The following is a 26,568-nucleotide window of genomic DNA, read 5'->3' as shown; positions in this document are numbered from 1 at the left end:
TGTGGTATTGATAACTCCATGACTTTTCTATAAAATATTCTTAGCCTCAATATTATTCCACCCACTTTAATGTACAAGATACTACATTTTCCTTATTAATATTTCAACATAGAGTTATTTCAGCATTCTTCAGATAGTGGTGGAAACCAATTAATGTATGGAAATCTCCTTCCCCCAGTTATTTTCCAATTGTAGAATTGAAGAAGATGAAATTTACAAAAAACAGTAAATGACTTTCTCAGAGGCAAAATGGTCTTTGGATGATGAAACTGGTATATAGCTCTAGTCTCTCAATGCCTACTGTAATGTCACTTCCATTTCAGTTTGTTACTCCCATTTACTAAAAATAGCTACTGGGCTGCTACCCATTTGTTCAAAGCCTAGGAACCCAGTTCTTTTAGAGAATTTTCAGCCAATATTCACAGGAGACTGTCTTCCTCTTCAGCTCTTCATTGATTTAATTGGTGCTTTTTATAATACTTTAAATGCAGGATTTAGAAGGACCAGGATCAGATGTCAGAGGGGGAAAAAAAAAGATTCTTCATCAAAGTTCCTTTCATTTCTACAAAAGAAAATATTAATACCTTACATATTTCACCTGAGCTGATTTGGTAGCTTCCTGCTGATGACACATCTGGAACTAAAACATCTTTCAGGTCACTGTTTGACATCTTCTCCCAATTCTTCTAAAGTAATCTTCTAAAGTAGTTCTTCTAAGGTCATGTCTGTTTAGAATTCCTGTATCTTCTTTGATTAGTTTTGGTGGATTTCCAGATTTCTAAAAAATTATGCATGTCACTCATGTTTTCAAAATTATTTCTTCAGCGTTGAATCAAAAGTCTCATGAATCAAAACCGCTCTTGTCTGTGGTTAGTTTGTCCTCATCATGTTTTGTATTGAGTTGTTGCGTTTTGCTTCCCACCACTTTTTTTCTTTGAAAGTTAGCTAATGATTTCTAACTGACACAAGAGCAGAAAATCAAACACCATATATTCTCACTCATAGGTGGGTGTTGAGCAATGAGAACACATGGACACAGGGAGGGGAGCACTACACAGTTCCGTTTGGGGGAAATGGGGGAGGGGCGGGGAGGTGGGGAGGTGGGAAGAGATAGCATGGGGAGAAATGACAGATACAGGTGAGGGGACGGAAGGCAGTAAACCACACTGCCATGTGTGTACCTATGCAAAAATCTTGCATGTTCTTCACATGTACCCCAAAACCTGAAATGCAATAAAAAAAATTAGCTAATGATTTCTGGACTTTATTGTATCTTTTTTATTTCAAATTTTAAGCTCTTAGATACATTTCTTTTGACAATTTTATTAATGTCTGACTTTATCTTTACCGATATTTACCTTTTACTCTCAATTTTTTTGTATTTTAGGGATTTTTTGTTATTTTTCTAACTCCTTAAGTTGGATTTGGGGCTAATTATGTCTTCTCAATTGATAATGCAATTATTTATTGCTGTATTTTTTTCTGGAGTGTGGGTTTGGCTCTATCTAATGTAATATTATATTTTATTATAATTACTTTGGAGATATTGTACAACAATCCTTTCTGCTACTAACTCTCTGCCCTCAGCCTTAACCAAAAGCCATTTAAAGAGAAAGCTCAAATTTTAAGTAGTAGGACATTTTATTTCCTAGTTTTTTATTATTTATTGTTATTGTATTTTGATAAGAAAATAAAGTATTTGTCATAATGTATTTTCTTCTTGTATAAATGGTTTGAGATTCCATCAGGATAAACCAAACATCATTTAATTATCTAAAAGAGTCAGATATAGCAACTCAATACTGGCAGGTAGCAAAATGATCAGTAATATTTTCACAAACATAATGAACATTTGGAGCTAAAATTCCTCACTACAGAAAGCAAAGCTACAGATGACAACGTGTAAATGAACAAAGGTCACACTAAAACTCCTTAAAGTATAAAAATTTCTCTGTGATTCCAGTTTGGTATATATTAAGCTTTAGAAATACTGCTAGTATTCACATCTGAATCCATGCCAGAGAATATCTCATCTGGGCTAGGTGTGTCATCAGTCTCTGAGATATCCTGTGCAATTTATCACTTCAGGAAAATAGCACCCTCAGACCTGAAGAAGTCCTCATCTGTCACTCACAGACTTGGGTTGTACAATCTGGCCTGAGACAATTCCTGATTTTGTTGTCTGAGAATCAGGATGGGGGCAATTTTCCAAACAGCTTTACGAGTCATGATTAAAATGTCTTAGACCAGTTGCAGTGCTCCTTGGACTCGTGGTTGGGCATATGGTTACTTAACAAAAAGGTACATACCCTGTTTTCAGGGCATATCATTCACTGTATTGATATAGATATTTTTATTCATCACATTATCTAGGTCTTATTTATCATTATTTTATTTATATGCTATGCTGCCAGAAAGATACGAATCAAATTGACTACTACATTGTTGCAATTTCTCTTTATATTGTTTGTGGTTTTGTTTCGTAAATGTTTATGGTATTTTATTACATGCATGGATATTCATAACTATCAGATTTTAGTTGCATATTGCATAATCAATCAATGTGAATTGCCTTTCTTTGTGTCCTATGGTGTTTAATAACTCTAAATTTGACGTTGACTGGTACCATGACTCTTAATCTCAATCTGTGCCTGGCATGCTATGTCCATCTTACTATTATGAATCACTTTGCTTTCTTAACTTACATACAGTAATATGTAGTTGCATTTTATTCTGTAATTCCAACTGGGAGTGTTGATATAATAAATGTGGTGGTTCTTGGCTTTGAATTCATATTTTGTTACTATGTTACTGTTTTATTATTGTTTAAAGTTATTTTTAAACTTACTACCTGTGTTGTGTGTGTGTGTGTGTGTGTGTGTGTGTGTGTGTGTGTGTGTTTTCTGATTGTTTGGAAGATTTGAAATTTTGTTCTACTGGCAAAACTTACAACTAAAATTTTATGTTATACATGTCCTCAAGTTTTACTTTTCTCTAACAAGTCAAATAATTACATAAAGTTAAAAACAAATGCCAGAGACATCTTGTAAAATAAATGCAGAAGTAATAAACGATACTGAATAGTAGTAATGTAGTGATATTAAGTTATTTTAGTTATAAAGACTTCTTCCCACAAGCTAATCCTTTATACATTACAAATTTTGCTGGTACTCCACCTAAATGTGGTTGTGTTGTATTTCTTTAATCAGTTCTCAGGTAGACTAAGGGAACTGGAATTCATGAGTGAGGCTTCATTGAATTTTGATGCCAAGAAACATACATCCGAATGAAAATAAGTCACAGTATGGTTGGCATAATTTGACTTTGCTTCTTTTGCTGACTGAAGCTTTCTCCTACAACAATTTCCCTTCCGTTCCTAGCTCCCTACTCTCATCTCCTTTACATTCTCTAAGACAAACCTAGAGTTTGTGTAGCATGTTTTCCCTTTCCTTCTTGCCTCTCCCCAGACACTGACTTACTGTTAATTTATCAATGTGTGCTATCCATCACAGAACAACTCAATTTTATAGAGAGAACATAGTGAAAACTGTAGTAACTGAAGAGGAAGTAGAGCATTATAAATATTCAGCACATGCTTCGAATCAAAATCTGATTCTCAAACAAACAACTATCACTGCTGAGACATTAATCCTATGAAACACCAGAAGAGCATCAAAAGCTTTTAAAATTTTGTGCATATAAATGCAAGGAGAAAGAGCTGAGTGCAAGCACAAATGATACATATTTTTAAGATAGCTAAGCAAAGAACAAAAGATGACTCTCAAACTCTTAAAATTATTATGTTAGAATACTTAGTATAGTGTTGCTTAATAAGAAGAAAAAGAATGTATTTATCTGAAAAATAACTTTTCAGAATATTAAATTGTTATTCGTTTATTCATCTTTTGATTCATTAAGTATAAATTGAATGTCAACAATATTCTAAGGAACATGTCATCAATATGAATATGGCATAGCCTTTTAAATACTTTTATAATTTATAATAACAAAAGGAATCTATGTTCTTATAGAAAATGTAGAAAAATGATTTAGAAGAAGAAATAAAAAAATTCTGCATAGTGGATAGATAGATGGTTAGACAGACAGGCAGACAGACAGAATTAATGTTGTATTCATTGTATTATATAGCTTTCCATTTTTAAACTCCTGAAAAATAAACCTAATTTAAGCATTTACATTGCATTTATATATTTTACAGTCTTTTCCCCCTTACTATGAAATACAATAATTTTCCATGTCATTAAATGGTGAATTTAGTGCTTAATGCTAATTCATTAAGTAGATACATCTAATTTCCTTAAATGGCCCAGTATCTTTGTACCTTTCCACTGAATCCTACTCCTCTACATTATGAACAGTTCACAAACTTTTTCAGCTCTCCTTCCTGTAAAATGTTTCAACATAAATTTAGCATATAAATATGTATATATAAATTAGACACAAATGTATACACCCTTATTTAATTCATAAAAGTAATTTTAATTATTTTTCTCAAAATTATATAACGAACTAGATGAGAAATTTAAAAAAACTTACAGTGAAAAATTTTTACTGAAAAACTTCTGTGTCCCCTTTGAAGACTAATTTCACATTTCACTAGTGTGGGTGTGGAGTAGCTCTCACTCCAGAGAAAGTTATGCTCTTCTACAAGGTGTGACTATTCTGGGGTTCTGCTAAAAGCCTCCATGAATGAGAATGAAGGATTCTCCAGTGGGTCTGGTTATGATTTGAAAATTCTTTTGCCTCGTGTGAGGTTTGAGTAGTGTTTCACTTACCATCCATTGGTCATTTCTTGCCCAGCCTTTTAAAGATCTACCTACTCTATGTAGGATGGGCCAGTATTCAGCAATGCCTCAAGGGTATTTCTGCACCCTTCTGTAGTGCTCTTTCACCGTAAGCCTCCTTCCCCAGAACTCTGTTCCACAATGTTCAGCCCCTTCAGCCCCTCTAATTTCCTCTCCCCATCTTCTCAATCCAGTGAGAATGTGGGGATCAGTCTGGCCCTCCCTCCTTCTGTTCATGGTTCCAAAACTCTCTCAGGCAAACATCTGAATTTTGATCATAGGACTCTCTTCATTTGTGTGTTTCCCCATGGTTCCCACAATCACCATCCCAGGCTGCTTGTCATCTTTTACCTGAAACAGTTTTTCCACGTATTTTCTCTATTCTTCTAATTTTTTATGACAGTAGGTTAAGTTCAGTCCTGTCACTCCATCATGACTGAGAACAAAATTGTGTGCATTCAAATTTAAGTTAGAACATAAAATTTGAGGGATGAAAGAAAATACCCTCCCAAAAATGACTGGCTAGATGCAGCTGGGATGTGCCTTTTCCATAGGGAGGAACCCAAATGTCAAGTGAGCCTTTACACATTGAACATATCTTTTGAGAAGAAAACACTGAAATTTAATACAGAAGCTATGGAAGACACTATGATTGAAGCAAGGAGCAAGGCTTTCTTCTTGCATTACCCCATTCCAGGACCAGCCCCTGGCCCAGACAAGACCTAAGAAGAGGGTTAGTGAAGGACCCTGGTGTACCTCATTTCCGTGGTGGACTGCTGAGATCCTAGCTACAGGAGTTCTTATAATCTCTACAGACATTTAGCAAGGGAAGCTTCCTGGGTAATACACAGAAGCACTGCTTGAACACTCATGGAGCCCAAAAGGCATCAGTGTGCTTGATCGATGGAACAAAATGTGAACCAGAGCCCCACCGCCTAAGGCTCTGCCTCCTGCAAACAACTGGGTATAGAAGGAACATACCTCAACACAGTAAAAACCATATATGACATACTCACAGCTAGTATCTTACTAAATGGGGTAAAATTGAAAGCCTTTCCTCTGAGATCTGGAACATGACAAGGATGTCCACTTTCACCACTGTTATTCGACATAGTCCTGGAAGTTCGAACTACAGTAATGGGACGAGAGTAAAAAAATAAATAAATAAAGAGCATGTGATTGGAAAGAAAGAAGTCAAATTATCCTTGTTTGCAGATGATATAATCTTCTATTTGGAGAAACTAAAGACTCCACCAAAAATCTATTCGAATTAATAAACAAGTTCAGAAAATTCACAAAACATAAAATAATTATACAAAAATCAGTAGCATTTCTGTATGCCAACCATGAACAATCTGAAAAAAAAATCAAGAAAATAATCCCTATTTACAATAGCTGCAAATAAAGTAAAATACCTAATAATAAACTTAACCAAGAAGTAAAAGATCTCTAAAATAAAAACAATACAATTTGGTGCAACAAGTTAAAGAGAATGCAAAAAGGAAAGATACTTGATGTTCATGGATTAGAAGAATCAATATTGCTAAAATGTGTATGCTATCCAAAGCAATCTACGGATTTAATGTAAACCCTATCAAAATACCAATGACATTCTTCAAAGAAGTAGAAAAAACAATCCTAAAATTTATGTGGAGCCACAAAAGACACAGAATAGCCAAAGGTACCCTGAGCAAAAAGAACAAAACTGGAGGAATTGCATTACCTGACTTCAGGTTATACTACAAAGCTATAGTAACTAAGACTGCATGGTACTGGCATGAAAACAGACATATAGACCAATGGAACAGAATAGAGAACCCATAAACAAATCCATACATTTACAATAAATTTATTTTTGGCAAAGTTGCCAAGATCGTGCATTGGGGAGAGGACAGTCTCTTCAATAAATGTTGCTGGGGAAACTGGATATTTATACACAGAAGAATGAAACCAGACTCCTGTCTCTCACCATATACAAAAGCCTAATCAAAATAGATTAAAGACTTCAATCTAAGACCTCAAACTATAACACTACTAAAAGAAGACATTAAAAAAACTTTCCAGGACATTGGACTAGGCAAAGATTTCTTGAGAAATACCCCTAAAACACAGGCAACCAAAGAAAAAATGGACAAATGGGATTACATTAACTTTAAAAGCTTCTGCACAGCTATAGAAACAATCAGCAAATGAAGAGACAACCACAAAATGGGAGAAGATATTTTTAAACTACTCATCTGACAAGTGATTCAAAATCAAAATATATATGGAGATCAAACAGCTGAATAGGATAAAAAGCTAATAATCCAGTTTAAAAATTGGCAAAAATTCTGAATAGACATGTCTCAAAAGAAGACATACAAATGGTAAACAGGCATATGGAAAAGTGCTCCACATCATTGATTATCAGAGAAATGGAAATCAAAACTACAGAGAGATATCATTTTATTCCAGTTAAAATGGTTTTTATCCAAAAGACAGGCAGTGACAAATGCTGGCAAGGATGTGGAGAAAAGGGAACAGTCATAGACTGCTGATGGGGATGTAAATTATCACAACCACTATGCCAAACAGTTTGGAGGTTCCTCAAAAAACTACCTTATGATCTAGCCACCCAACTGCTAGGTATTTACCTAGAAGAAAGGAAATCAGTATATCAAAGAGACATCTGCATTTCTATGTTTATTGCAGCACTATTTACAAGAGCCAAGATTTTGAGGCAACCGAAGTGTTTATCAACAGATGAGTGAATAAATAATATATGGTTCAAGAAAGACCCACAGACCAACAGAACGGCGAAGGGCAAACATATTCATATATTTACAGTGAGCTCATTCTCGACAAAGGTGCCAAGACCATGCAGTGGGGAAGGACAGACTTTTCAATAAATGGTGCTAGGAAAACTGGATATCCATATGCAGAAGAATACAACTAGACCCCTATCTCTCACCAGACACAAATTCAAATCAAAGTGAATTAAAGACTTAAACCTAAGACCTCAAACTATGAGACTATTACAGGAAAACACTGGGGAAAATATCCAGGACATTGGACTGGGCAAAGAATTTTTTTTTTAATACTGCATAAGCACAGGCAAACCAAAGCAAAAAGGGACAGATGGGATCACATCAAGTTTAAAAGCCTCTGAACACCAAAGAAAACAATCAACGAAGAGAAGAGACAACCTACGTAATGGGAGAAAATACTGGCAAACTAACCATCTGACAAGGGATTAATAATCAGAATATACAAGGAGCTCAAACAACTCTATAGGAAAAACTCTATTAATATGATCAAAAGATGGGCAAAAATCTGAACAAACATTTTTCAAAAAAAAAAAAGACATAGAGTCCGGGTGCAGTGGCTCATGCTGTAATTCCAGCATTTTGGGAGGCTGAGGTGGGTGAATCACTTGAGGTCAGGAGCTTTAGACCAGCCTGTCCAACATGGTGAAACCCTGTTTCTACTAAAAGTACAAAAATTAACTGGGCATGGTGGCGTGCACCTGTAATCCAAGCTACTCAGGAGGCTGAAGTAGAATTGCTTGAACCTGGGAGGCAGAGGTTGCAGTGAGCTGAGAGGGTACCATTGCACTCCAGTCTGGGAAACTCTGTCTAAAAAAAAAAAAAGACGTACAAATGGCAAACAGACATAAGAATAAATGCTCCATATCACTGATCATCAGAGAAATGCAAATCAAAATTATAATAAGATATCATTTCACCACAGTTAAAATTGCTTATATCCAAAGACAGTCAATAACAAAGGCTGGCAAGGATTTGGAGAAAAGGGAATCCTTGTACACTGTCGGTGATAATGTGAATTAGTACAGGAACTATGGAGAACAATTTGGAGATTCCTCAAAAAACTAAAAATTGAGCTAACATATCATCCAGCTATCCCACTGCTAGATATATACCTTAAAGAAAGGAAATCAGTATATTGAAGAGATATCTGCACCCTGTGCGTGTTGTAGCACTGTTTACAATAGCTAAGATTTGGAAGCAGCCTAAGTGTTAGTCAGTAGACAAATGGATAAAGAAACTGTGGTACATACACACCATGGAGTACTATTCACCCATAAAAAGAATGGGGTCTAGTCATTGGCACCAACATGAACAAAACTGGAGATTATTACGTTAGCTGAAATAGCCAGGCACAGGAAGGCAAACATTGCATGTTCTCATTTATTTGTGGGATCTAAAATTTTTTTTAAAATGAGCTTATGAACATACAGTGTAGAAAGAGAGTCTGGGAAGGGTAGTGAAGAATGGGGAGTGAAGTGGGACTGGTTAATGGGTACCAAAAAATAAAAATAAAAAGAATCAGTAAGACCTACTGTTTAATAACACAACTGGGTGACTATAGTCAATAACTTAACTATATATTTAAAAATAACTTAAAGAGGGTAATTGGATTGTGTGTAACTCAGTGGAACAACGCTTGAGGGGATTCTTCAAGGTGCTCATTTCATATTGCCTGCTCGTATCAAAATGTTTCATGTACCCCATACACATATACACCTACTCTGTACCCACAAAAATTAAAAATTAAAAAAGTAATAATGTTATCGAATAAGTAATTGCAAAAGTCACTTTGCAATAATCTAGACTAATAAATTCTTCTGTGGGAATCGGTTTTCTTTACCCACTGACTGCTCAGAGAGTAAGCAGCAACCACTCTGTTTCTCTTTCCAAACTAAAGCCTAGCGTAAAGGAACACAATCTTTCTCCTTTTCTATTATTTAAAAAGGGAATTTTTCATAGTTTAACACATTCATTAAAAGTTGGATTTTTTTGTATAGATGTAATTATATGTTATTGCTTATAACAGTTAAAATTTGGAAGGAATCCTAATGTCTAAGTACTAGAAAATACCTAATGTAGTCACTCAACAAAATGCCCTGAAGCTACTACAAGACATTTTTATAAACCAGATGTGAATATATGGTTATGCTGGTGGGGCACTGTTAAATCATAAAAGTAGAATTATGTATAAAATATGTGTATGTGTACACATGTGTATATATGCATATATCATATGCTATTATCATATGAATCTTTACATGTACTCAAGGAAAATAGACATACACCACAAAATTGCACAGAGATTAACTTTGGTAATAGTTCAGATTTTGTTAGTTTCAATTTATTTTTTTCAAAGTTAAAAAATGAATATATATTTGGCTGGAGGCCGTGGCTTCCTCTGCTATCTGAGCACTTTGGGAGGCCGAGGTGGGGAGATCACTTGAGGTCAGGAGTTTGAGACCATCCTGGCCAATATAGTGAAATGCTGTACCTACAAAAAATGCAAAAATTAACCATGTGTTGTGACATTCACCTGTAGACCCAGCTACTTGGGTAGAGGAAGCGGAGGTTACAGTGAGCCAAGATCACACCACTGCACTCCAGCCTGGGTGACAAAGCAAGACTTTGATTCCAAAAAAAAAAAAAAAAAGATACAAAAAATGAGCACATATTAATTTTAAATTCAGATATAAAGTTGTTTGGGACAAATATTACTAATTCTAGGAGATTGTAATTTATTATTATTCTATGCTTTTGGCTTTATTAATCCTATGAATCTTTCAGATGTATTCTCAGTTTTAAGTATAGATTCAAACAGCGTTTTTGCTGTTTCTTACACAACAATGTACATATACACACTCATGTATGTGTATGTTTGTGCATATACATACATATATATATATATATATATATATATATATATTTTTTATTCTCTTATGTAATTCTGCCATGTGGTTCCTAAATTACACTGCTCTTTTCAGTGCTCTATTCTTTCTGTTTTTGTAAGCCTTTGGGAACAGCTCAAGGAAGAAGTAGAGGAGATAATTTGTTTTTTATTGTGTGAAAAACACTGACAAATGAAATAAGACAACTTAAAAATGATCTCCCCTTTTGTAATTCTTTAAACTTGATACATTTCATAAACAAAGACCAATTTCGTTTTCAAAGAAAGAACAGAATTCCCTTGGTGATGACTCCTTGAATTCAGATGATCCATCTGATGAAAGGCCAGAATGTCTTCAAAATGTTTCTTGTTGCCAGCTTCACCACATTTCCTCCATACTTCTCCAAATTCATTTTAAGTCCTGAGCTTGACATCAGTTCAGACCATCCAACTCCATACACTGCAGTGTTTAACCACAAATTTTCCATGATTAGGAAATAAGTTAAAACACAGACAACAAAGATTTTAATCCTGCCAGGCATGGTGGCTCACGTCTGTAAATCCAGCACTTTGGGAGGCTGAGGCAGGCAGATCATGAGTTCAGGAGATCGAGACTACCCTTGCTAACAGAATGAAAACCTATCTCTACTAAAAATACAGAAAATTAGCTGGGCATGGTGGCACATAGTCTCAGCTATTCAGGAGGCTGAGGCAGGAGAATCGCTTGAACCGGAAAGGCAGAAGTTGCAGTGAGCTGAGATTGTGCCACTGCACTCCAGCCTGGGCAACAGCGTAAGACTCCATCTCAAAAAATATATATTTTAATACATCAATTATAAAATTATTGTGACATCTCCATTTTAGTAATCATTTCCAGTGCAAAAAAATGCTTCAGAATGTTTTGTCATAAGTGACAGTTCATTTTAAATTATCGTTTCCTATTGGGAGTAAAAATATGGATATAGTCTACTTAAGTGTTCTATTATTCTCCTTTTTATCCTCACAACTAATGCTCTACTCTAGATATGATAATTGACAGTACCCTGGATGACTCACAGACATAGACAGGAAGAAACAGTAATTATTGAGAGTGTACATTCAGATATTTGCCAACTTTGTTTTAATGAACACTTAGATGAACTGTGTAGTAGATATTCTGCTACCTTTCACAGACATAAGAAAACTAAGATTCGCACTAGTTGAGAAATTCAACTGGGGTCATGTAATTTACAAGCTGGAAGTCATCTTGCAGTTTCATGCTCATTCTAATGCTTATTCTGAGGTAGGAGGTGGGAACTGACTCCAAAGGCGCAGCTCAGACACTGGACCAAATTGAGGACCAACTAAAATAGGGGTGGGGTGGAAGAATTTTCCATAAAACTGCTAAGCCATTCCAACACCTGGGAATTACCACCCCTTTCCTTGGCAATGACCCAAAAGTTACTACCCCTTCCCTAGAAATTTCTGCATAAACTATCCTTTTATTTACATGTAATTAAAAGTAGGTGTAAATATGACTGCAAACTGCCCTGAGCTGCTACTCCCAGCACACTGCCTATGGAGTAGCCCTGCCCTACAGGAGCAGTCATGGAGCTGTGACACACTGGAGATGCAATACTACCACTTCAATAATGGGGTTTCCTTCTACCCTACCACTGGCTCACCCCTGAATTCCTTCCTGGGCAAGGCCAAGAACTGTCACATGCTAAGCCCACTTTGGGACTCATCTGCACTGCACCAATTCTATCTTTCCTCATAGTTCAGTGAATCTCTCAAACCACTTATATTCACCCCAAACCTTGATCCTAGATTAATGTTTCAAAAGCATAGTTCTGAGATACTAGTCCCTGGCTCAAAGTCATCATGAATACCTTTTGCCTTCAAACCAGACTTGCAGACTCACTCATCACTCTTTAAGAACATAGGCATATATTTTAATAGAATAAGACTGCATGTACTCTAATGCTGTATGTTTTTTTAATGTGTTGGCACTTACAAGTAAGTCATTCTGCTCTCCTCAGCTCTCAAAATGACTTCATTCATTAAACGTTGTCACACCTGTCCCTGCAGGGTAGCTTATCTGATAACCTCTCATGTCCCACTAAACTCATGGAACCTTTAATTCCACATTACATTATAAATATTTGGCACTCTTTGTGTTGTTAAATTTATACCTTACCTTGTATTAAAAAATTAAAATGCATGGTTTTCTTCAAATGATACCCTTAAATAACAGTATTAAAGATAAAATAATTAGGAATGTATTCTACAGACATCCAGCTCTGACACCATGAAGTATTCTTTCTTCACATCCTCTTCTCCTTGTGCTTTAAACAGTATCTTATTAGATGTGTGGATTGAGGAAATACCTGTTAACTTCATTTCAACTTAAAAAAAATCATTCCCACAAACATGAGAATAGGATGAAAACACAATTAACTATGTTTCAAGTATTTTATGCTTTTTTTATTCCATTTTTTTCTTCTAGTGATTAATGCCATCCTCGGAAGACCTGCCCATTTCAAAATAGGAAAGAATTTGATACTCCAATTTACAATATTTGCTTAACTTACTTACATGTAAAATTCTATTTTTAATGATTTTACTTCAATCTTTAATTTTATAATGAGAGAAGAATATGTTCAGTACATGGAGGTGGACCTAATCATTCTGTTAGAAGACTCGTCTCTTCAACCCTAAAGTCAACTGGTAAACATGTTTGCAAGCCATTCTGCGATGGGATAAGGCTGGCATTATGAGGCTGGGCTACACCTTCCTTGAACTCCCTTCCTCGCCTCCATGTACCCCAGAGGGTTTCTTCATGGTTCCAGAGACACTCAAGACTGTTCTTTAACCAAACCTTCGACTCATCTTGCTGTGCATTCACCTGTTTCTCTCCTGCACCAACCACACACACCAGGCTTCAATCTTACACCCACCAGGTAACAGGAAGAAAGAGGAGGGAAGATACCACTTCCCAAGAAGAAAGAGGATGAAAGAGCCACTGGTCAAGATTGGCTGAGATTGTGGGCTGGACTTAGAAGGGAGCACCCCATTGGCTGCAGCTGCCATCCATCTTGCCAGAGGCCATGGCCCTTCCTGGGTGCCCAGATGCAAAGACAGATTGATACAAGGTTGTGAAGGCCTGGACACCTTAATTCAATGTCAAATAATTACACAGGGCTATTCTGTATCCATGGCCTAATTTCCTGCATGTTGGCATTTAGGTTTCTTGAAAAGTATAATTTGTGGGGGAGTTTAGCAGGAGAATGTGCCCATGAGGTGAATAATTTCTAGGAATATATTGAATAGTATGGTGACTACAGCTAATAGTATTGTATTATATACTTGAAATTTGCTAACAGAATAGATCTCAGATGTGCTCACCACACTCTCTCACACACAAACACAATGGAAACTTTGTGAGATGATGGATGTGTTACTGATTGTGATCATCATTTCATAATATATACATATATGTAATCATCACTTTGTCCACCTTAAATATATACAATGCTATTTATCAATTATACCTCAAAAATGCTGGGGGAAAAATAAATATCACTTTGGGACGAAACCCTGTAGAAAGGAGGGGAAGAAGATAATCAAAGGAATCTCAGTCCCTCAGCGTGTGCTCCTGCACAGCGTGTGTGTACGTGTGCCTGGTGACTAAATGGTTTCTGCTCCATTGTGGCAGAAAAAAAGAGAAAATCAAAATGAGGCATGATTACCCTCTAAGTTATTTTCAAGCCTCATGCTTGTAGGAATGAATACCCTATTCCCCATGATGTGCTTATTTCACATTGCATGCCTGCATCAAAATATATACCTACTATGTACCCACAAAAATAAAAAATAAAATAAAAAGTATAAAACAAAAAATGAGGCTTGATTATATCAAAGTGATGACATTTCCATGTCTCCATAATATTCTGGAGTTGCTGACTATTGAGATTATCTTATGCTTCTCATGACACTCTTAGGAGATAGAAGTCATGTGTCAAGGCATCGTTCGTATAATTATGATTGAGTGTCCCTATTTGCACTCTTGCTTGTTAGCTTCCTCTACCACTAGGGTGTTGGCTGTGAAAGGTCAAAGACACTGTCTGACTGTCCATTAACCAGAACAGTTTGTCACCTGAAATTATCAACAATTAATTATTAACAATGGAATACATTACAAAATTAGTATTTCTATATGACTCTGTGAATAAATGAAATGACTGTATACCAGTCTTTACTATCTGGGGCTCTTTTTTTGTGGGTGTCTTCTTACAGTTTAAACAAATCAGACAGTACATTGCCCTAAGACACTTTTGTTAGATGATTATTTCCAGAATGGTGAGGGCTTAAAATGTAGAATCATGTCTACAGCCAAAGAAAGCAAATTGGATGTGAAGAATGTCAAAATCCAGTTTCTTCACATTAGACACTGGAAAAAAAAAATAGACCAAAACTGGGCTATGCTGAACATGTACCAGAGATTGCCTGGTGTCATGTTCTCCCTACCACGTGACCGTTTCATTGTAGTATATCCCTCCGCTGCCCTTCTTTATTATAAATTAACATCCGTATTATCACTATAGGTTATTTTGAATATTAGCCTTAATTAGAGAAAGAATATTAGCTTCAGAAGAAATTATGGCAGGCTTTTTCTGACAGCTTCTAGGAAAACAGAACTATTATGGACTAATTTATATTCTTCCTGTTACAAGTATTTTTCCAATAACAAATATAACAACTGCATATTGTAGAAAATATAGGAAAGTATGAAGAAAATGATCATTTCTTTCATTCCCACTTGTAATAGAGAATTTTTTCACATTTTCCTATTTTGAGTATTTTTTCTTATGGTGTTTTGTGTGTAGGTGCATGTGTATATGCGTGTGTGTGCAGGTGTATGCCTGGTCTGAATTTATCTATCATATTTAAAGAATGAGTAATGCTGCCTTTTACTTTATGTAATCAACATTTCTGCCTTGCAAGCCTTTGAAAAGAGAGCATGCAAGTATTACCAAGGTAACTCCCCTCTTCATCCATCAGTCACCGAGAAAGGGAATATAAAAAGATACAAAGTCCACTTCTCTCAAGCTTATCAAGCGCTGGGCTTAGTATTTCTCAGATCGTTGAGACAAAAGGGAAGCCCACCCCCGTGCCAAACTGCTGGAGGGGGACGGATGTGTTTGATGACTAACAAAAGGCCTGTGAGAAGTATTAATATATATATGCATACAAGTATATACATTATTCTTATAGATATGTATCTATATTAGGAGATAGAAGCAGAAATGATTGGGTTTATAGTGTGGGGGAAAGCACAGACCAAAATGAAAGATGGCTAGATCTAGGGAAAAAGCACCATTACCTGTGAATCGAGTAGTTGAAGAACTTTTCAGCCTGTCAAGGCATGAGATGGTTTGCCATACCAAGACCTGATTTCTAAGCACCCTTGGGGATAGTAGTTTAGTAAGAAGAGAGCGCATAATAGGAGTCAATGGAAATAAGGGTTTTGTAAAACTTAGTAAATGTAATGTTCTCGCACAAACGAGGGGTGTAACAAAACAAGGAAAGCAAGCAGCGGACACATATCTGTAAGAAATTAGATGTAGAATTCTAGATGTTGTTACCCTGCATTGACTGAGGAGGGGTGGAATGTGTGGGGGTGGAGGAAGAAACCTGAATGTGAGAGCTGGCAAGCATACTCATTTTTGCAGGGGAATGAGGGGTGGAGGGATGGCATGGGCATGATAAACTCAGATTGATGGGAAAATAATTTTAGTATGCATTAAGAAAACAAGAAAACGAGTCCCGAAATCAAAAGGTTCTAAAGTCACTGCTTGTGAGCAATGAGCATGATTGAAATAGGGCTGCATAAATCCTCATTGCTAAATCTGAAATCAACACTGAGGGATAAAGAGCAGGTCAGAGGAGAATCAACCCAATGTCAGTCTGTTTTTACAAAGCTCACAAAAAAGCAAAACTGAACTATGTGCATAATATTCAGGAATATCTATTACTGTGATAAATCTCAAAGAAATAGGAAAAAAATGGTTATCACCAAATTTAAAAAGTGTTAACTTTCTGTGAGGGAGTGATGGAAATGAGATCAGGGAGTATCCCATGAGACTCTGCAAAGTACTAATTTCTTCTTTCTTTAGCAAAGTGTTGATTCATTAGGTTCATTTTACCATTTTTTAACTTTGTATTACAAACACATTTTTATGCATTTTGCCCTTTTAATGCTAAATATAATTACTGAACTTTCTCTGCTTAATATATGTCAGCAATTATAAATCTTCATAAATAAGGAATTCCATGCTAAAAAAGCATTTTCATCATTTCTAACAACAGAAAATTACATTCATGGAGATGCATTGTTATTTTATTCTGAGACATTATATACATCTGTAACTTATAATGAGTTTGATCAGTTTGTGCAATGCTTTTTTGATGTTTTATGTATATTAACAACAAATTGTTATATAAGATTGTCAAACTGTGATAATAGCATATTACTTGCAAAGGAGAGGCATGTGAATATTTTGGAAACCAAAGTAGACATAATTAAAATACTGTAACTGGTAAAGAAATAATAACTATTGCTTTGTTCTTTAAACTCCTAAACAGCTCTGTGCAATCTAATGTGTTCATAGCTAAAGAGACCATCTTGAATACTTAGAAAGATGTTCTTTTATTTTAGAATGACCTTCATGAGGTTTGGTGGATGTTATTCAATCCATGTATTCATTCCACTAATATGTATTGAGTCGCCTTCTTCTATAATATGTGAGGCATTGTGCTAAGCCCTTCACGTGTCATTTTAAATACAATGTTGAAAACAAAGCTATGGGATAGGTATAATCACATGAAATTGAGGTCGATGAGATTCCTGATACACTATAGGTTGTATTAAGTATTTATTTAAAAGATAATTTGTGATTGAAAAATAAAAGAATACATTAGAAATTGAACAAAATTCCTCCAATGAATAAGCATTAAAGCTGGGAGCTGAGCCCTCTGTTCTCTGAAGGCTTTTATATTTGTGCTGTCTTCAAATGAATTGTATCTGAATCCCTGGTTCTGGCTGCTGTTTTCAGAACATGTCATAGCTATTTGTTTGTTTGTTTCTTCTGTTTGCATTAAGACTGTCCTATACATTAGAAGATTAGTTTAAATGAATCAACCTATTATTAGCCTACTCTAAGATTCCAAGTGATGTCACTCCTGAATGTTAGAAATAGATATTTGAGTCAGTGCAAAGTCTGTATCAACAAATGCATAAAATGGTTGGGGGTGGTTGATGGGGTGTCTGAGGAAAGAGTGCATGACTAAATCTCCTAACAGTATTTTTAAAAATCACATTTGAGATGCAGATTTAAACAAGAGCCTAAACTTTTCACTGATACATGAAGTTTGCCTCAATAATATTCTGACTCATTCTGCACACCATGTTAATAAGTCAGCAGGGAGATATTTTCATGATAAGAAATGTATTGAGGGAATATGAGAGCAAACTGCCTACCTTCGTTTATGCCAAAGACACTGAATGTTAAAAATGCAAATAGACACACTCTTTTCTCTGCATGCCTAACACTATGCAAATACAAACTTAGCACAAGGCCCAATACAATGTAACAGAAAGTAAATAAGCAAGCACAATCTCTTGACATATTTTGTGCTTCAGTGATACTAGTCTTCTATTTACAAAGGAATTTCAGAGTTCTGGTCTTCATGTTTATCCCCTGCTGGAAGATGTCTGATTGGGAAGAATTTTTTTTTCCAGGGTGTTTTCACACAAAGCACACATGAGATTACTGATCTAAAATAAATATAAATATTTGTGAGAGCCTACATGAATGTGGTAACCTTTATTATGTAAAGAGCATTCGCCAGCACTGCAGGCTAATGTTTAATACACACTAAAGGAAGGAAAAATCATCAAGAATTTAAATTTAATAAGTGATCCATGATATTAGCATATGTTGAATTGTAATGAATATTCAGTCATTCTGGTTGATTTTACTATTTCCTAAATGATATTATTTCAGAAGGCTATTGTTTTGACTACTCAAAATATCTTTTTTAGAACTTACAATACTTATATAAAGAGCATGTATATCAGAATAGTACAGTTGTCATTATGTATGCATAAACACACAAATGTGTACATGAAATAAAAATATTCTAGAGAAAGACATATTTAATTCAGAAGAAAGTTGTTAGCATTTTTCTAAAATGTAGTATCTCAAAAGTACAAGCCAGTATTACATAATAATATATATATATACATATATATATAATTTATATTTTACAATGGAACAATATTTGCATAATTGGCTTAAACAAAGCACACTATTTTTGTGTCATGTCCCAAGGTTTCTGAAGAATATGGAAAATATTAGAACAATGCATCCAGAGAAGGAAAAAGCTTTGTACTTGAGATTCATTATTTGTCAGTGGCCTCAGACCCACCCATCTCCAGTATGTCTTCCACACAATCCTCAGAGTTCTCTTTCTAATATGCAAAAGTAGTCATGTCATTGTTTGTTTTTTCCAAATGTGCTCAATGTCTCTTTTCCACAGGATAAACCACATTTTATATCTTATATGTCATAATTGATCTGGTTCTGCCCACTTACATACTCATGTTTTTGTTTCCTCAGGTGTAAATAATTGTTTGGGTTCTGGTTTTCTTTTGTTTCTGTCTTTTTACTGCTCATAATCCATTTTGAATGTTATTCTTATGTAGTTTTGAAATAATTTGAATTTGAATAATTCATTTTATTTGCTGAGGAGTTTAGCACTGCCCCTGCCATGCCTAAATGTAGGCACGTAAAATCAAACTCATCAAGTTGGAGCACCCCAGGAAATATAAAATGACCAAGTATGAGCCAATCCATCACCTATACAGAAACTTAATAGAGTGTTAGGAAAAAACAATGACAATAACAATAGTAACAAAAATTCTCATCCTCTAGGGTAACTAAGTTGATGGATGTGAGTCACCAGCTTTGGCTACCATCTTTGTCAACTCTACTGAGAATGACGCCAACACACAAGAAAGAAGAGGCAAAGGGTGGAGACAAAAAGAGAGTCCAGATGGTGTGATTTGAAACCCTGGATATTGCTATGCCAGGAACCACAATATTTTAAGATATATGAGTACAAGTCTGCCTCCATTTTTTCTTAAATATAGTTAAAGCAAGTTTTCACAATTGTAACTGATAGAGTCATTATCAGTACATCCTTTCATTCTCTCTCAAAGAATAATATCCTGTAATATTGAAATTTGTCTGTTTTCCAGAACAACTCATGTTACTTTGGGCCTTCATAACGTGGCACAAGAGCCCTCATCTACAACTCTTTTCCATTGTTTCTCAGTCTAATTCGTTACTTTTCAACATTTTACTCACAACTAAAATGGTTTATCCACAGTCAAAATTTCCCTGACTCCATTAGAAACTTGATTTATCCTTCTACTAACCTTCTCCTACACACAAGGCATAATCTGTGTCCAGAAAAAAATGTTCTTTTGCTTGAATATATTCATAGTAATTCCTACATAGGTTGAGAGCAGGAACTGTGAAATTTAACGGAAATCTTTACAGTGCCTGTAAAGATACATATATAAACTGAATAAATAAATTTATTGTCTTACATTTCTGGAGGCTTACAATTTGAAATAAGGTGTCAGCAGAGCTCTTTCCTCTGAAACCCATAGAAGGGGGTCGTTGTCGTGTCTTCCCAGTCTCCAGTAATTTGCCAGCAATCCCTGATATTCCTTGGCTTGCAGCTGCCAGCACTTCAGTCTCTGTCTCTGACACCACATGATAGTTTCCCTGTGTGTCTGTCTTCACATAGCTATTTTCCCCTCTTATAGAGACAGCAGTCAACTCGAATGAGGGCCAACCTTAATGACCTCGTTGTAACTTGATTATAACTGCCAAAAAAATCTATTTTCAAATAAAGCTATGTTCACAATTACTTGAGATTAAGACTTTAACATATCTTTGATGGAGACACAACTCATCTGAGAAAATTTTTTCTCTCATGAAATTTTTTTCATGCATGAAATAGTTATAAATTATGTTAACAGGCACACAATGTATGAAGAATTATTTTTTGACAATAACCACAATAAAGAGAAAGATGGAGCCATAAAGTGGCATGAGTTTTGTATATTATCATAGCTAAATTAGTATTAATCCAAACTAGTTTGTTATACATTTAAGATGTTAAATGTTAATTATAATCCCCAGGATAAGTGCTGAGAAAATTATAAAATTATAAAACAAAATAAAGAAAATAAGAAAGAAATAAAAATAGTACACAATCAACTAAGTGATAAAGGACATGAGAAACCAAAAAATGAGAAATATAAAAAAAAATTGGGAAAATCAGTTACCATAAATGGATTTAATTTTTGAATTAAAAAGAAGAAATAAGAAGAATGGATGGATAAATTTATCCAAATAGGTGCTATCTGCAAGAGAATCACTTTACATTTCAAAACACAAGTCAGTTAAAAATCAAATTATGAAAAAACAAAGATATAGACCAATGGAACAGAACAGAGGCCTTGGAAACAATGCCACACATCTACAACCATCTGATCTTTGACAAACCTGACAAAAACAAGCAATGGGGAAAGGATTTCCTGTTTAATAAATGGTGTTGGGAAAAGTGGCTAGCCATATGCAGAAAGCTGAAACTGGACCCATTCCTTACACTTTATACAAAAATTAACTCCTGATGGATTAAAGATTTAAATATAAGACCTAATACCATAAAAATCCTCGAAGAAAACCTAGGCAATACCATTCAGAACACAGGCATAGGCAAGGACTTCATGACTAGAACACCATAAACATTGGCAACAAAAGCCAAAATAGACAAATGGGGCCTAATTAAGCTTAAGAGCTTCTGCAAAGCAAAAGAAACTATCATTAGGCTGAACTGGCACCCAACAGAATGGGAAAAAAGTTTACAATCTACCCATCTCACAATGGGATAATATTTGAAATCTACAAAGAACTTAAGCAAATTTACAAGAAAATTACAAACAACCCCATCAAAAAAGTGGGTGAAGGATATGAACAGACACTTTTCAAAAGAAGACATTTATCCAGCCAACAAACATATGAAGAAAAGCTCATCATCACTGGTCATTAGAGAAATGCAAATCAAAACCACATTGAGATACCATCTCACAGCAGTTAGAATGGTGATCATTAAAAAATCTGAAGACAACAGTTGCTGGAGAGGATGTGGAAAAATAGGAACACTTTTACACTGTTGGTGGGAGTGTGAATTAGTCCAGCTATTGTGGAAGACATTGTGGCGATTCCTCAAGGCTCTAGAAATAGAAATACCATTTGACCCAGCAATTCCATTACTGGGTGTATACCGAAAGGATTATAAATTGTTCCATGATAAAGACACATGCACATGTATGTTCATTGCAGTACTGTTTACAATAGTAAAGACTTAAAACCAACTCAACTGCCCATTAATGATAGACTGGACAAAGAAATGTGGCACATATATACCATGAAATACTATGCAGCCATAAAAAAGATGAGTTCACGTCTTTTGCAGATACATGGATGAAACTGGCAACCATCATTCTCAGCAAACTGACAAGAACAGAAAACAAAATACTGCAAGCTCTCACTCATAAGTGGGTGTTGATTAATGGGAACACATGGACACAGGGAGGAGAACATCACACATCTGGGCCTGTTGGGGGGTGGGGGGGCTAGGGGAGAGATAGCAGGAGGTTGGGGGGATTGAGGAGGGATAACATTAGGAGAAATATCTAATGTAGATGACACGGGGATGGATGCAGCAAACCACCATGGCATGTGTATACCTATGTAACAATCCTGCATGATCTGCACACATACCCCAGAACTTAAATTAAATAAATAAATTAAATTAAATAATTTTTAAAAGATATTCAAAGCAAATTGTAGCCAAAAGAGAAGGGAGGTGGCTATATTAATATGTGAAAAAAATTAGGTCAAAAATTGTTTCAAGAGACAAAGAAGGATGTTATATATTGATACAAGTGTCAATTTCTCAGGAAGTCGTAACAATCATAAACAAATGTGCACCAAACAAGAGGGACCCAAAATATATGAAGCAAATATTGATAGAATTAAAGGTAAGAATAGCTCAACAATAATAATTGGATACATCAATGTCCCATTTTTATTAATGAATAATCAACTGGACAAAAGATCAACAAGGAACAAGAAGACTTGCTCACACTATAAATCAAATAAATTTCAAAGAGATATGCAGAACAGTCAACCCAGAAGAATACACATTTTCCTTAAGTACACATAAAATATTCTCCAGGATAGATCATATCTTTGGCCACAAAACAAGTTTCAACACATTTTAAAACATTTGAAATCCCCAAAAGTATCTTTACCAAACACAGTGGAATAAAATTATAAATCAATAACATAAGAAAATTTACAAATAGTTGGAAATTAAACAGCCTGTCCTTAAAACACCAATGAGTCAAATAAGAAATCACAAAGGAATTAGAAAAGACTGTGAGATAAATAAGAATGAAAATATAAAAAAAATTTTGGGATGCATCAAAAGTGGTGCTCAGAAAAGAATTTAAGCTGTAAACATCTACATTCAGATGAAAAAAATCACGAATCAGTTACCCAAACTTCCACTACAAGAAACTGGAATAAGTAAAGCAAACTAAACTCAAAGAAAATAATAGGATGGAAATAGGAAAATTAGACTGGAGATAAGCAAAATAGAAAATAAAAAATCAAGAGTGAAAAATCAACATTATCAGAAGCTTGTTCTTTAAAAAGATAAACAAAATTAACAAATATTCCAGTAGACTAACCTGGGAAGAAAAAGAATTATTAAAATCAAAATGAATCTATACATTTTATAAACTATATGAAAATGAAAATAAATTAAAATGCCAAGACCATTTAATAGGAAAAGAATAGCCTTTTAAACAAACAGTGCTAGAACAAGTTAATAGCCAAATGAAAAAAGCATGAATTTGGACCCCAACCTTACACTATAGAAAAAAATTATCTTAAAATTGATCAAAGATCTAAATGTAAGAGCTAAAATGTCAAACACTTAGAAGAAAACATAGGTATAAATTTTTGTGTCCTTTTTAAGCAACACTTTCTTAAATATTACACCAAATGCACAAACAACCAAAGAAAAATAGATACATTGGGCTTCATCAAAACTAAAAATGTTTGTGGTCCAAAGATCACTATTAAAAAAGTCAAAAGGTCATCCACAGGATTAGAGAAAATATTTGCAAATAATGTATCTGATAAGTACTAAGTACCCAGATTGTGTAAATAATTGTACAACTCAACAACAAAAAGACAAAAAAAAAAAAAGCAATTTAAAAATGGGTAAAGAATCCGAACATAGAAGTTTTTCTAAAGAAGATATACATATGTCCAATATGCACATTTAATAATCTTACCATGGAAAAACAAGTCAAAACCACAACGAGATACTCTTCACAGTCGCTAGGATGACTATAGTAAAAAAAAAAAAAAAAAAAAAAAAAAAAAAGACAAATTGATGTTGGCAAAGATGTGAAGACATTGGAATCACCTCCCACACCACCATATATTGCTGGTAGGAATGTAAAACAGTGAGTTCACTTTGGAAAACCGTTTTGTGGTTTCTCAAAATGTTAAACAGAATAACCATAGGATACAACAATTTTACTCTTAAATATGTACCCAACAGAATTGAAAAAAGTATGAAAACTTGTACATGAATGTTCTTAGCAAGATTATTCATAATATCTAAAGAGTAGAATCAACTTAAATATCTATCATGCGATGAATTGATACTCAAAAATTGATGTTATCAATGTAATGGGAATTATTTGGTCGTAAAACACATGATGTACTGATACATGCTACAACATGAATAAATCTTTAAGACAATATGCCCAGTGTAAAGGTTAGACATATAGATTATGACTCCATGTATATGAAATTCCCAGAATTGGAAAATCCATATTGTGAGAAAGCAGATTAGTGGTAGCCAGGGATGAAGGGTGGCACAAAGAATGGAGATCTGCTGCTGAGTGAGTACAAGGTTTCTCTTTGAAATGGGAAAAATGGTATGAAATTAGGCATTGGTGGCATTTGTACAACATTGTGCATGTACTAGAAGTCCCTGCACACTTTAAAATGTTTTCAGTGGTGAATTTTATGTTATGTAAATTTTACCTCAATTAAAAAGAAATAGTTTAAAAGACAATGGGAGGGCAGGGCAGAGGTGCTGACAAATTATGTGAATGATTTCTTATTTACCTAATGAAATACTGATCTGAGGGGCTTTCTATATCATCTAAGTCTTTTTTTCCATCTACTTAGCACAATGACTTACTTTTGGATATTTACATAAATGCAGTATAAATTAGTAGTAAACTGTATAATTATTATGTCCTTTTTTGCCTACTTGAAATATCTTTTTAATATTGACAAATTATTTCAGTTTTTCAGGTTTTGCAAATACATTTGTTAAGCTGTAACTTCAACAGTAAATAATTTCTGAAAATGAATTTAGTCGATCTTTTGTTACAGAAACCTACTATGCAAACATATTTTTCAAAGAATATGTGGCAAGAATATCATGCCCTGAAAAGTGTATTTTTTTCTTTCTATATTATCTAGATGAATGAATGAATTTTGAATATTTAGAGGATGCTAAAGAGAGACCCCAGAAAATCACTATGGGTCACAGATATGTGTGAAAGAAAAACAACATGAGAAGATTCATTGATTTTGCAACACAATTGTCAATAATGTAACCGGAACATGTCGGGGTCACGTAATCAGTAGCACAGAAGGCAGGTCATGTTCTGGGTTTCAGAGGAATTCAGAGGTTCCCAATCACCCAAGGGCTTTTTACTTTACTCTTTGAGTTTTAAACATATCTAAAAGCAAATGTTTGATTTTTGGAGTGAAAAGTGTTCTAGAAGCATGTGGTGGTTTGTTTCATGGATTTCTCATACCCTTTCAATCCTCAGATCTGGTAGCAGGTGCCATGGGAGAAAGAGAAGTGGAATAAAACCAGCACAAAAGACTCTAAAACCTCTGAAAGAATGTGGCTTTTGTTTTTACAGCATCAAGATCATTTATGTAAAAAGCAGTTACGTCTTACACAGCTGACAGTCCAGGTATGGCTGTATTTCACTACTTGTGATTCTTTCACAATCAGGCAAGTGCTAACATGAACAATGACAAGCACAACATTCTTCCTGCACTTAACATTAAAAAAAATACTGTTCAATTATTGGTCAAAGCTCTATGGGGAAAAAGTATATCAATCAAGAAAATAAATAGCTTGAAAACTTAGAAAAGTATCTGTTCAATAGAAAGCAATAGGATGACATAGCACTACCCTTTTAACTTCCATTTCATCTTGCAGGTACAGTGTTTAGGGTGCTGTCTGATCTCTTCTCATAGTGAGCGTGTTGGCAGGTAAATGTAAAAGTAAATGTGGCTGGTTATAGTCTTCTCTTCAACACATAATTATCTATGAAGAAAACTTCACATATGCACCTTGAGATGAAGGAGCTCTTCCCCTACATGCAAACATTCATCTCCACTCGAAAATGAGGCAAATGAAACAAACATTTTTCTAAAACAATATCCTTCTCTGAATGACAACCCTTCCTTTTTAGCTCCTTTAAATATGTTATTTCCATGGTGTAGCATTCAACCAAAAACGGGAGGGTTGATGCTGTGGTGAAAAGCAAGCTGAGTGTAGCATTGTAATATTTAGAAGACTAATGATAACAAAAATCCTGCCTATTTTGGAATATGTGAAAATTAGGCTTTTTGTCTGATCATCAGATCCACAGTACCTCACAGGAAAAACAAGACGTAATACTGCTTAACATTCTCAGGTATGGTTTATAGATATTAATTATTAGAAGCATTTTTCATTGTTTATGACCCCAAATGTAATATGTGTTACTAACAAGTTCTAATTGCATCTAACACTGTTTATAAAAAAGAAGAAAAAAAAACACCTGTTT

The 26,568-nt window shown here is 34.8% G+C and overlaps 1 long non-coding RNA gene across 1 annotated transcript in view; it reads right to left on the bottom strand.

Moving 5' to 3' along the window:
- Positions 1-23,552: 23,552 nt before the first annotated feature.
- Positions 23,553-26,568, bottom strand: part of LOC141581523 (uncharacterized) — a 31,494-nt gene continuing 28,478 nt past the window's right edge. Inside the window, exon 3 of the long non-coding RNA XR_012514228.1 lies at positions 23,553-24,043. This is a non-coding gene — a long non-coding RNA (uncharacterized LOC141581523). The remainder of the gene's footprint in view (positions 24,044-26,568) is intronic.

Source organism: Saimiri boliviensis, chromosome 16 (assembly GCF_048565385.1).
Source record: "Saimiri boliviensis isolate mSaiBol1 chromosome 16, mSaiBol1.pri, whole genome shotgun sequence".
In the NCBI taxonomy this organism is placed as follows: domain Eukaryota; kingdom Metazoa; phylum Chordata; class Mammalia; order Primates; family Cebidae; genus Saimiri; species Saimiri boliviensis.
This window is presented reverse-complemented; position numbering and strand designations above follow the sequence as displayed.